Source organism: Nicotiana tabacum, chromosome 13 (assembly GCF_000715075.1).
Source record: "Nicotiana tabacum cultivar K326 chromosome 13, ASM71507v2, whole genome shotgun sequence".
Classification (NCBI taxonomy): Eukaryota; Viridiplantae; Streptophyta; class Magnoliopsida; order Solanales; family Solanaceae; genus Nicotiana; species Nicotiana tabacum.
In genome coordinates this window covers 133,719,922-133,731,825 of record NC_134092.1, presented here as the reverse complement: position 1 = coordinate 133,731,825, position 11,904 = coordinate 133,719,922, and positions in this window count along the sequence as shown.

The following is an 11,904-nucleotide window of genomic DNA, read 5'->3' as shown; positions in this document are numbered from 1 at the left end:
AATTGACTTTAACCTAAAGATGAAAATATTTATTTTATTTTTTGTGATAAAATAAAGTAAAAGAATCAAAACTATTTAAAATAACGATAGTAAACCTAAACTAAATATTTTACGCTAAAAATATGTAAAATCTTGGGGACGATCAAAAATCACATGTCTACATCCCAAATTTTAGTGTGCTATAGTCCACGTCATCTACGTGAATTCAAGCGACCGGCCCTGACTCTCCTAAAAATTTTTGAGCCCATAAGAAAATGACCTAACGAATAATAGTCATTGCTTCATGATGATTGTTCCTCGTTTTAGGGTCATAAAATAGGAATTCAAGATGATTCCTAGATTTCTTCTACTATAGTCCATAAAACGACCTAAAGAGGAGTAGGGCCATAAAACTGGAATTCTGCCCTATTCTCACGCCTTCTGCATGGGCCAAGGCCACCGGACCCGAATCGCCTAAAATTGCATCGGCCCATCAAAAATGTCCTAAGGAACAATAGTCACCGCCTCGCCATGACTGTTTCTTGTTTTTGGCGTTTTAGGGCCATAAAACTAGAATTTCGCTCGATTCCTATATAGCCCATGCCTTTTGCATGGGCCCGTGCCACTGGACCCGAATTGCCTAAAATTTCACTGTCCTATCAAAAATATCATAAGGAACAATAGTTATCGCCTCGCCATGACCGTTATTCATTTTTGGCGTTTTAGGGCCATAAAACTGTAATTTCGTCTGATTCCCAGATTTTCATGTGTTATAGCCCATGTTTTCTGCATGGGCCCGGACCACCATATCCGAATCGCCTAAAATTTTGTCAGCCATCAAAGACGTCCTAGGCATAATAGTCACCGCATCGCCATAATTGTTACTCTTTTTATTTTGTATTTTAGGGCCACCAAATTGGAATTTCACCCGATTCCCTGATTTTCGTGTGCTAAAGCCCATACCTTCTTCATGGACGCGGGTCATCGGACCCGGATCACCTAAAATTTTGTCTGACAATCAAAAAGTCTTAAGGAACAATAGTCACCGCCTTGCCATGTCTGTTACTCATTTTTTGGCATTTTAGGGCCATAAAACTAGAATTCTACCTGATTCCCAGATTTTCGTGTGCTAAAGCCCACACCTTCTGCATGGGCTCGGGCCACCAAACCCGGATCACCCAAAAAAATTCTGGGCCATAAAAAAATCCTAAGGAACACTAGTCACCACCTCGCCATAACCGTTACTCTTTTTTGATGTTTTAGGGCCATAAAACTAGAATTCCGCCTATTTCTTAGATTTTCATGTGCTATAGCCCATACCTTCTACATGGGACGGGCCACCGAATCCAGATCACCTAAAATTTACCATCCCATAAAAAATATCCTATGAAATAATAGACACCGCCTCTCCATAACCGTTATTTGTTTTTCAATGTTTTAGGGCCATAAAGTTGGAATTCTACCCGATTCTCAGATTTTGTGTGTTATAGCCCATGTCTTCTAAATGGGCCCGGGCAACCATACCCGGATCACCTAAAAAATTTCCGGCTAATCAAAGACATCCTAAGAAACAATAGTCATCGCCTCGCCATGATCATTACTCATTTTTTTGCAATTGCGGCCGATTCCCAGATTTTCGTGTGATATAGCTCATGCCTTCTGCATGGGCCCGGGCCATCGGACCCTGATCATCTAAAATTTTGTGGGTCCATAAAAATATCTTAAGGAACAATAATCACCACCTCGCCATGACCGTTACTCATTTTTTGGTCTTTTAGGGCCATAAAACTGGAATTCTGCCCGATTCCCAAATTTTCGTATGCTATACCTCACACCTTTTGCATGGGCCCGACCCCGATCACCTAAAGTTTTCCGGCCGATAAAAATGTCCTAAGGAAAAGTAATCACCGTCCCGCCATGGCCGTTACTCGTTTTTTTGTATTTTAGGGTCATAAAATTAGAATTCTACCCGATTTCTAGATTTTCGTGTGCAATAGTCAATGACGTCGCATGGGCACGGGCCACAAGACCCGGATCGCCTAAAAAAAAATTTGCCCATTAAACACGGCTTAAGGAGTAATAGTTACTGCCTCACAATGACTGTTTCTCATTTTTTAGAGTTTTAGGGCCATAAAACAGTAATTTTGCCTGATTCCTAGATTTTTGTGAAGCCCACGCCATCTGCATGTGCCCGGGTCACTAGACCTGGATCACCTAAAATTTTGTCGGCCTATCAAAAATGACCTAAGGGACAATAGTCACCGCCTCGCGCATGACTATTTCTCGTTTTTTGTGTTTTAGGGCCATAAAATTAGAAATTCACGCGATTCCTAGATTTTAGTGTGCCCATGCTATCTGCATAGACCTAGGCCACCAGACCCAAATCGTCTAAAAAATTTTCTGTCCATAAAAAACGAACTAAGGAACAATAGTCACTGCCTCGCCATGATCTTTCCTTATTTTTTGGCGCTTTAGGGTCATAAAATTAGAATTTCGTTCGATTCTCAAATTTTATGGGTCAATCAAAAATGATCTAATGCACAATAGTCATTGCTTCTCCATGAATCCTCGTTTTTTTTGTTTTTTGGGGCCATAAAACAGGAATTTAGCATCATTTTTAATTTTTCATGTGCTAATGTCAATGCCATCATCATGAATTCTGGCGACCGACACTGAATTGCCTAAATTTTGTAGGCCCATCAGAAACAACCTTATGACCAAAAGTCATTGCTTCTCCATATATGTTCCTTATTTTTTGGCATTTTAAGGTCATTAAAAATAAATTCAACACATTTTTTATTTTTCGTGTATTAATTTCCATGTCATCTTCATGAATTTTCGGGCAGCTAGCCCCGAACCGCCTAAAATTTTATGGGCCCATCAGAAATGGCCTAATGAACCATAGTAATATCTTCTCCACGAGTCCTTTATTTTGGCCTTTCGGGGTCATAAAACAGGAATTTAGCACGATTTTCGATTTTTCGTGTGCTAAAGTCAATGCCATTTTCATGAATTCAGGCAACCGACACCGAATTTCCTAAATTTTGTGGGCCTATCAGAAATGATCTTATGAGCAATAGTACATTGCTTTTCCATGACTGTTACTTAGGTTTGGCATTTTAGGGCTACAAAACTGGAATTCGCCATGTTTTTTAATTTTCTTGTGATAATGTCCACGTCATCATCATGAATTCGGCTACCGGCCTTGAATCGGCTAAAATTTTGAGGGCTCATCAGATATAACCTAATGGATAATTCTCGCTGCTTCTCCATGATCGTTTATCGTTTTTGGCATTTTAGGGCGATAAAACTGGAATTCAACATGATTTTCGATTTTTTTCGTATGCTAATGTCCACACCATCTTCATGAATTCACGCGACCGGCTCCGAGTTGCCTAAAATTTTGTGAGCCCATCAGAAACAACCAATGAACAATAGTCATTGCTTCTCATGTTAGTTACTCATTTTTTACCATTTTAGGGCCATAAAATAAGAATTCAGCAAGATTTTTGATTTTTTGTGTGTTACAATCCACGCCATCGTTCCTCGTATTTTTGAGTTTTAGGGCTATAAAACGGGAATTCAGCATGATTTTTGATTTTTCGTGTGCTAATGTTCACGCTATCTTCATGAATTACGGAGACCGGTCCTGAATCGCCTAAAATTTTGTGAGCCCATCAGAAATGATCTAATGAAAAATAGTCGTTACTTCTCCAAGATCGTTCCTCATTTTTTTGGCGTTTTAGAGCCATAAAAGAGGAATACAACACAATTTTCTGATTTTTCGTGTGCAAATTCCACGCCATCATAATGAATTCAGGCGACCGGCCCTGAATCGCCTAAAATTTTGTGGGCCCATCAGAAATGACCCAACGAACAATATTGCTTCTCCATGATCATTTCTCTTTTTTGGCGTTTTAGGTCCTTAAAACAGGAATTCAATATGATTTTTGATTTTGTCGTGTGCTAATGTCCGCGCCATCTTCAAGAATTCGAGCGACGGGCCCCGAATCGCCTAAAATTTTGTGGGCCGACAAAAATGACCTAATAAACAATAGCCATTGTGTTTCCCTCACCATTCCTCATTTCTTGGCGTTTTAGGGCCATAAAACCAGGAATTCAACACGATTTTCAATTTTTCGTGCGCTAATGTTCTCGCTATCTTCATGAATTTGGGCGACCGCCCTAAATCACCTAAAATTTGTGGGCCCATAAAAATGATCCAATGAACAATAATCATTACTTCTCAATGACCGTTCCTCATTTTTTGGCGTTTTAGGGCCATAAAATAGGAATTTAGTACGATCTGATTTTTTGTATGCTAATGTCCACGTTATCTTCATGAATTCGGACTTCCAGCCCCGAATCACTTAAAATATTGTGTGCCCATCAAAAACGACCTAAAGAACAATAGTCATTGCTTCTTCATGATCGTTTCTTATTTTTTGGCGTTTTAGGGCCATAATATAAGAATTTAGCACGATATCTATTTTTTCGAATTTTCTTGTGCTAATGTCCACATCATGTTCATCAATACGGGTGACCAATCGCATAATGAATAATAGTCATTGCTTCTCCATGATAGTTCCTCGATTTTTGAGATTTTAGGGCCATAAAACAAGAATTTGGCATGATTTTTGATTTTTCGTATGCTATTATTAATGCCATCTTCATTAATTTATGTGACCGACCTTGAATCGCCTAAAATTTAATGGACCAATAAGAAACAACCTAATGAATAATACTTATTGCTTTTCCATAAAAAATTTATTTTTTTGCGTTTTAGGACCACAAAATAGGAATTCAGCACTATTTCCGATTTTTCAAGTGCTAATATCCACTCCATCTTCATGGACCAGCCCCGAATCGTCTACAATTTATGGGCCTATTAGAAATGACCTAATAAACAATAGTCATTACTTCGCCATGATTGTTCCTCATTTTTTAGCATCTTAGGGCCATAAAATAAGACTTCGGCACGATTAAAGTCTACGTAATGTTCATGAATTCGGGCGACCGGCCTCGAATGTCCTAAAATCTTGTGGGCCTATCAGAAACAACGTAATGAATAATGGTCATTACTTCTCCATGACAGCTACTCGTTTTTTGGTGTTACAGGGCCATAAAACAAGAATTCAACACGATTTTCGATTTTTCGTGTGCTAATGTCCATGCCATCTTCATGAATTCGGGCAACAGGCCGAGTTGCCTAAAATTTTATGGACCCATCATAAAGGACAAATGAAATATAGTAATTTCTTCTCCATGACCGTTCCTCATATTTTGGTATTTTAGGGCCATAAAATAGGAATTCAACATAGTTTTCGATATTTTGTGTGCTAATGTCCATGCTGACTTCATGAATTAAGAGAACTGGCCCCGAGTCGCCTAAAATTTTGTGGATCCATCAGAAATGAACTAATGAAAAATAATCATTACTTCTCCATGACTGTTCCTCATTTTTTGGCATTTTAGGCCATAAAACAGGAATTCAGCACCATTTTCGATTTTTCGTATACTAATTTCCATGCCATCATGAATTTAGGGGACCGGCCATGAATTGCCTAAAAATTTATTGGCCCATTAGAAACGACCTAATGAACCATAGTCAATGCTTCTCCATGACCATTCGTCATTTTTGGCATTTTTCAATACATGATTTAATATCTAAATCTATTCCAAACGAGCTCAAATTTGAAACATAACCTCCAATTATCTTCAAAAATAAATCCCAATTATCAATTTATCAAAATAACAATAAATTTAACAAATTAATTTTGGAATTAAGAAGAAGAAGAAGAAGAAGAAGAAGAAGAAGAAGAAGAAGAAGAAGAAGAAGAAGAAGAAGAAGAAGAAGAAGAAGAAGAAGAAGAAGAAGAAACCTTGTGCAGTAGTAAAAAATAAAGTACCACAACAGCTCACTACTGTAAAACTCAATAAACTACCTTAATATATGTTATACCCCATATTTTTGTACATGGATGTACGCCAGAAATAAATTGATGAAAGCTCGGAAATGAGATGTTACATCCCGCATTTTCGGACGTTAAAGTTTTGTCATAAGTTTATCGACGCAAGTTCGGGAATGAGATTATTTTGAGGTTACAAACATTATGCTATTTCAAATAAGTAATGAGTAAATTCGTGAAGGTGGGAGGGTAAGCAAATCAAAAAAAATAACTTTCGTCGAAATTTGGTATTTTGGGATAAAATACGGCCCAAGCTAAAATATCTGGTATTTATGAACCAGTGTCATACAAGGTACCACATGACCATAATAGTAAGGTGTATAAAGTGTATTAAAAGTGAATAGTATTTTGAGTAAATTGAGATAATTCTTAATTATGTGAATATTTGGTTAATTATGAATTTTTGGTGGAAGATTAACCATGTAATTAAAGAAATGGGTGGATAAAATTTGGATAGTGCTTAAACCCACCAAAATGTGGTAGCAAGCCACTACACCAACCATATGACTCTTAGTCTTGGCTAAATAGGTGGCAGCCTAATTTGTTGTATACAAAACATTTATGCATCAAAAGGACTCCACCAACGTCCAAAAATGTAAGTGGAGTTTTGGGTTTTCTGCTTTGGTAAAAGTTGATTCAAATTTTCTATTTTACTTTCTTTGATATGGCTAGAACATTCTTGTTCATTAGACAACAAGTATTTAACCAAGTACTGTCATGGATGTGCTCTTAAAACCTATATTTTCTTGGTAAGAGAGAATCGCACAAATCATGTATCTCATAGAGGCAAATTACCTTCAGATTTCTTATGCTCATTATGCCTCTTTTTGTACATAAACTGTATGTGGTTCTTCCTTATAATCACCAGGAAGACACATCTTCATTTAAGTGGCGTGGAATAATTTGAAAGCTGAAATTATAGCCAAAGAGGATGCAACGGGATTTTACAATTCTAAGGGAGTACGGTGCAATCTTTCTCAAGAATATCATACTGATTTTTTCCCTACATTGATCCGTCGTTACATGTTTTCGCAATTGACATGTGTTGGGAGAATTGTCAAGCGAATCGACTCAGGTATGTTAAGGCTAAGCGCTTCTTTTATTTTGGCATGATCTCGTAATTACACGAGTTTGATAACGAGGCATAAAGAGAAATTCATATTCCTGAATTTATGTATATTTCCTAGTCTCGTAAGTTACAGTATTTTCCCTTATCAGGACTTCATATTCAATTGAGTATTGTCTTCTTCCAGTCAAGAGAACAAAGAGACTATATATACAGTATTACAGTATTTTCATTACCATTGAGTTATAATCGATGGGCAGGACCCTATTGGGCAACCTCTGATCAGATGGTAAGTTATATACAGAGCCTACTGTGGCCGAGCGCCTATGAGTGAGCCCAGTCGGTCGAGATACAGCGCCTAGTATGGCCGAGCGCCTATGAGCGAGCCTACTACGGCAGATAAGTTATATATATACCGAGCCTTATAGGGCCGGACAACTATTTTACTTACTATATTGAGAGAATTGAGTCAGTATCAGCAGGTAAGCATATCTTCAGATTATCTTTGACTCCAAGTTACTTTCAGTTATTATATTATTAGTTCAGTTTCAACTTTCAGTATATTGTCTTACATACTCAGTACATTATTTCGTACTAACGTCCCTTTTTCTGGGGATGCTGCATTTTATGCGTGCAGGTTCAGACAGATAGATGGGTAAACCTCCTCATTAAGTGTAGCCCGAGTTCAGCTTGATCGGTAAGCTCTATGCCCTTCGGAGTTGTCGGGTCTAGAGCTTTATGTGCATCTTGTGTAGATATGTATATATGTTATGTGTAGGTCGAGGAGTCGTTCCGATCACAGTGTATCCACCAGTAGAGGCTTGTAGACATATCCTGTCAGTTAGTGCAGCATGTTGGGCTTGTAGGCCTTGTATGTATATTTGGTTGGTTTGTCAGCTGTAGTAATTATAACGGCCTTGTCGGGCCAGTTTTATATTGATATTTAGTCAGCATTCATAGTTGTCTTGCAATGTGGTCCATGTCCAAAATATGACATCATATGTTCAGAGTCCCTTAGTTAGTACGCAAGGATAGGTGAGGCACCGGGTGCCAGTCTCGTCCCTAGGTTCGGGGCGTGACAATATATTTATAAACACCATATAAATTTACCGTCACCTTTATTTTCACAAAGAAGGAGGAGGAGGAGGAGAAAAAAGCCTGAAATTGTCTGTACTTTGGGTACTAATTAAAAATAAATAAAATTTGGGTACACATTAAATGGGGAATCAAATAGGGCGCCCCGTAAAATTTTTACCATAAGATTGTCCAGAAAAAGATTGGACCACATGGTGATGGCCCAAACTTTTTATCAACTTAATGACACTCATTTCGTACATATTTTTTCCTATTTTTTTTATTCTTTCATGTCGAGCTTTCGAAAGCCATCGGAGAGGGAGAATGAACGATCGACTGCTAAAGATCTTGAATAAAGCGTTGATAGCTTTGCAGAGGAGAAAAACTTTGATTCTTGTGTTAGAATAATGGAAAATAACATTGTATAATCTCTCAGAATAATAATCGAAAAAATATATATTTTTTGTATATATGTATATTTATGTATATTATATACAAAAAGTATATAAATTTTATATACCTTCGCGACTACCGAATATAAATAGTTTCGTCGCAGATTAAAAGTGATTTTCTCTCTATGAGTAAACTATATTCTTTAAGTAAAACCGATTCACATGAAATATGGTGTTAGCTTTTTATCGAGCTGGTCGCTTAAGTCTATAGGTTACCTTTTCTATCCATTTTTCTACAAGGTTTACTTGCACGCCAAGGCTTTAGATTGTTTAAATAGGCACCACATGATCATCAATATCTCGTGACAATAAATCTCTCATTGCAAGCTTATTGTAATGTTTACTATGTATTGTATTATTTTAGCCACATTATCATTTACATCAGGTCTATATTTTCTTAACGCACATAATAGTCCCCCCCCCCCCCCTTCCTCATGTAACTTTAATGATTTCTAAAATCAAATTTTTGAGTACATTTTGGACTTTAACCAGAAAAAACTACTAGGTTATGATCTACAAAAGCAGTACACTATTATTTTGTGGGATCTAACTTGCTGGTACAACAGCTGCTGGATGAAAAATATCCACCATAAAGCTAGATAATGTACATAAGCACCAAAATATTTTGTATTATATAATTATTATTTTTAAATGAAAAATTCATCGAAAAGGGAAAAGGGGCAGGAATACTATGCTACTGATGGAATTAGAGGTATGGAGGCAGATATTGGAGTCTAAAGGTTTCAAGTTGAGCAAGACCAAGACAGAATACTTGAAGTGTAAATTCAGTGGCGACACTCAAGGAGGGGAAGGAGAGGTGAGGTTGGACTCATAGTCCATCCCTAGGAGAGGAAGTTTTAAGTACCTTGGGTTTATTATTCAGAAGGATGGGGAGATTGATGAAGATGCCGCACATCGTATTGGGATAGGATGGATGAAATGGAGACTCATTTCCGGTATTTTGTGTGACAACAAGGTGCCACCGAAACTTAAAGATAAGTTCTACAGAGTTGTGGTCATACCAAAGATGTTGTATGGGGCTGGGTGTTGGCCAGTCAAGATCGTTCATGTCCAGAAGATGAAGGTAGCAGAGATGGGAATATTAAGATGGATGTGCGGGCACACCAGGTTAGATAGAATAAAAAAATGAGGTTATTCGCGACAAGGTACGTGTGGCTCCTATTGAGGACAAGATGTTGGAAGCGCGGCTTAGGTGGTTTGGTCATGTGAGGAGGAGCACAGATGCCCCGGTGAGGAGGTGTGAGAGGTTGACATAGTAGGGTCGACAGAGAGATAGAGGTAGGCCAAAGAAGAGACGGGGATATGTGATTAGACAAGACATGGCGCAACTTCAGCTGACCGAGGACATAACCCTTGATAGGAAGGTATGGAGGTCGAGGATTTGTTCGGAGTATATGTTTTTCTACTATATCACGAAACTATAAGTGGAGAAAGGAGCTTAGCTTTATCATGACTTGAGATTCAACGTATCTAGACGGAATTTCAAGTTCATTGAACTTGCCTCTCTATAATTAGGAAAAATAAAAAGGAAAGACAAAAGGGAGTCAATTGCTATCTCAGTACAAACATTACGGCTTCAAATTTCCGCATATGTGACAATACAATATAGGGGTTTTAGGCAAATACACTCGTGCATAATGAACTTAACGTTTTTTTGTTTTCCACCCGGTATGATATTTGTATTGGGGCCTCTGACTCAGAGGTGCAGCGAAAATAGAAACAATGGGTTCGACTGAAGTCAGGAACTTTAATCCAAATCATGTATTTGTCATACGAAATTCATTGAATATATATAAATTATTAATTTATAATCTAATAATTTAAAAGATTTAGAATTCTGAACCCATAAGCTTTAAATATTGGCTCCACCTCTACTCCAACTAGTTCGCATTCGCGTTGCATGAGTCCTATTATAAAGGGAAGCGCTTCCTAGCTACCAGGATTTCTTCCATATTCAAAAGGCAGTCCGGTGCATTAAGCTCTCGCTATGTGCGGGATTCGGGGAAGGGCTGAACCACAAGGATCTATTGTACGCAGTCTTATCCTACATTTCTTCTATATCCAAAGCTAAAAAGTTCGAGACAACTAATTAAGGAAGGAGGGATCATATTCACTCCATCAAAACCAAGGTGCTAATGAAATTAACTCGTATAATGCTTGAAACGATTTCTAAGAATAGTGGGCAATAATGGAGACATTTTTATGTTACCAAATGACTACTACTTTTTACTTAATTATTCTTTTCAAATTATTTCCATGATATCATCAGATTGTTGTAATTAAGAAAACACAAACGATTAACATTTTCCACTTGGTCCCTTTAAGTCATAGCCATCTCAATCTTAAAACAATAGGTGATCAATAGTGAAAACATATTTGTATACCTATGGTGTCATTTTGACCACTCGTGAATTTTGAACAAGTCAAAAATATACTAATTTTACAGGACATACATACTTTGTAACAAAAGCAAAAAGTTGATTCACGTGATGATTGTGAGTAAAAAATAATAGTAATTAATAAATACAAAATAGTAAAGTAAAGCGGAAAAAATGGAATTTATTTTTATCATGTCCGACCCATGATATAATAATTATTTTATTGATTTTCGATTTATAAAAGTAAGTTACTCCTACTATTTGCACAATTGATTAAGGTACAAATATCAACAAGTTGGTGTAGGTAATTTTTTTTTTTTTAATCTTATGTATCAACAAACAAGTATTAGATTCATGCTTCGACTAATTAAGATCAGGTGGTTCAGAAATATAATATTTACATCAAAACTTTGTAAATATATTCAAAGTTTAATCGATATCTAAGAATTCTAAGCCAGGTTTTTAATAACCACATTCTTATGTAATTATTAAAATACTTTTGAAATTGTTATATATAAGTGTACGATAAGGTACAAATAAGTTAAAAGGCAATATTAGCTGTTCTATTCACAAATATTAATTAATTAATGAAATAAAAAATTGTACTGTGATTTTGTTAGCTGAGAAATAGTATTTTGAAAAGGTGCGTAAATTTTTATCATAAACACCAAGTTTAAACTTTTATTTAAATGTTAATTTCTTTTGGGAAATGACACTGTATAGCCGCTCTCAAAATAATAGATTAAAAATATATATTTTTTGTATATATATACATTAAGTATGTTATATATAAAAATTGGATCTTTACACAAATAGCCGGTCATATTCACTGTTTAATATTTCTAGCCACTTACATAGATTATACATTGATTATACACAATTATACACATATAACACATAAATTATGCATGTATATGCCTTAACCGGCTATTTTTAGTTTAAGCGATTAGGTGGGCGGCTATTTG